This window comes from Palaemon carinicauda, chromosome 13, assembly GCF_036898095.1.
Source record: "Palaemon carinicauda isolate YSFRI2023 chromosome 13, ASM3689809v2, whole genome shotgun sequence".
NCBI classification, from domain to species: domain Eukaryota; kingdom Metazoa; phylum Arthropoda; class Malacostraca; order Decapoda; family Palaemonidae; genus Palaemon; species Palaemon carinicauda.
The window spans coordinates 86495520-86498019 of NC_090737.1; positions in this window are offsets into that span (position 1 = coordinate 86495520).

Sequence of the window (2500 nt, forward strand, 5' to 3'; positions counted from 1 at the left end):
GAGAAGGATCCAATGTAGTACCATTCGACCAGTCAAAAGATCTCATAACTCTCTAGCGGAAGTATGTCAACGGGTGGCTGAGGGATGACTCATAAAGGTGTGATCTAGTGCCCTAAAAATGATACTTCATTTGCGGCAAAGGTACACTCATCATGCCATATTACGAAGGCACTCAGCTATAGGTGGTCGAGCACGATTCGATGGTGATGGAGGTGTTCCATTTTGAACGAAGACAACATAAGTATGTTATCAAAGTAGCATGAACAGAAGGGTAGGTGCCCTAAGATGCCATCTATAAAGCTTGGAAAACTGGTCCCAACATTAAAAAGGGTAAAAAATGAGTAATGGAAGTTTTATGTACAGAAGGGGCGGGTTATGGTGATCTTGGGGATGTCTTCCTGAGTAGGGCACTTGATATTACCCTTTTAGGAGGTCGAGCGTGGAGAAAACCTTCACTTTTTCCCTTTAGGAGATCCTATATGCGATGTTTGCGAGTGTAGTTATCCTGTAGTTATCTGCATATTTAAAAGCCTGTAATTCCCACAAGGAATTAGTGAGCAATCCTTCTTCATGAAGATGTGCCTGGGCAATGCCCATCGGTTTAAGCCCTTTTGCCAGAGGCCCATTTCTTCCATTTTGACATACGTTTATTGACCAGTTGCCAAAATAATCTTGTGTCAGATACATAGATCTGGTGAACACCGGGGCCACGTTGTCTTTATATGGTGATAAATACTGTGTTTGACGCTAATTGTGGGAGTTCTGAAAAGTTCTGCATGAACGACTTCAGGTAACAACGTGAAACGATTGCTGTAGGCATCCGTGGGTGCGCTGATGTGGAGAGTGAAGTTGGAGGCGGCGGGTTGGAGAGGAGATGACCAATATGAGTCTGGGTTGACTAAAAGGAGGTGATTGAAATTAACCAGGAGAATATAATGAGATAAGGAATTCATGCCAAGGATTACCTCTATTACGTCAGCAACGAGAAACTTCTAGTGATACTTGGCGATTCCAAATAATCATATGAGGTTCTCTTAACCTTAGATGGGTATTGTAGAGCCGTTGGCAGCTATCACCTGACATTGGCAGATATAGATAGTGCCCTGAAGAATACCCTTGGCAGAAGAGAACAGCAAGCACCTTTGCCTACCAAAATTTGCACGTTGCATATCCGTATATACATCCTGTAAACAGAAAGTATTAGAGACAGGAGGAGCCACTGCCATAACTGATGGTCTATTTACAAGTTATTTGGCCATTGACAACCCTTTTGAATATTTCTTGTCAGCAGCCCTGATTATGGGGTGGTAGTACCATAACTGATGGGGGTCAATAAACGGCAGTAGAGGTCTTTGGTTTGAGCATCATTGATTGCGTGGGTGATGGGTGTATCTGTCGCCTCTACGGAACATCAGGGGTGGCCGGTTCATGTAGGTTTTGGTCGATGTTAAATAGTTGTCCTACTTTTTAGTAGTGGTGGCTTTTTGGAGGTCTTGAAGGTGGTGGAATGGCTGTCCATATGAGTGTCGAGGTCCTTGAGGTCATGAGGTCCTTTATGGGCAAAATATCGCCATCGTATTTGCTAGTGCATTATATGTTTGGATAAGTGCTGTACTCATAAGGCACAGTGTAGGTTCAACTTACAAGGAGAGCTGTTTGCAGTATGTTACAAGGTAGCAATGCTGTTCATTTCCCTAAGGACAAGAGAAGCCCTCTGATCTCCCAATAGTTGTTGAGACAGCTGATAAAGCTTGGCTAAATTGGCGGATGGCGTTGGCGAGTAGTGCTCCAGGAAGAGTGTTTTGAAAGTGTCATGTGGTATGAGGGTTCCCCTTGGTGGCAAAGCTAATCGAAGTTTTCCGGGAAAGTATCCTATGGGATTTCCGCAAGAACATAGTCTGCTTTGGTGCTTGACTGAGTAACGCTCTTGATATGAAACTGGACTTCCTCATGCTGAAAACAGATAAACGCTCCTCTGCTGGCAAAGGTTTCAGTTTGTCAAAAAGACAGGTTCAGTAGGTGATATTTTCAAACAGTAAGGCATAGCAGTGAGGTGGAAGTCTGGAGAGAGAGGGATTCACCCTTGCGGCCCCAAATTTTGCTATAGGGCCGTTATATCATAACTCAGAGGCCAGGGAGATGCAACTAACTTTATTCTAACCGAGTAAGAATGACACAAAAATTCAAACCAAATATTTCATTAATCTAGTGTGTTTAACAATGTGTTACCAGTGAAAGGGGAGAGTGATATATACAGAACTCATGAAAAATGTTACAGTGTGAAAGCATGTATGAAACAAGTGGGGTACAAGAGATAGCATCCAATGAGATTTTCCTTTATAAAACTGTAACTGTGCTCTTATATATTTATCAACCATTTCAATCTTACTTTTACTACTCTTTCTAGTATCCTGAATCGAATTACGGATTCAAAATCTTTATTTCTTAGTAGAGCCAGAGAGTTTAACACTTCTTAGTTCTGATTATATAATTTAATCAT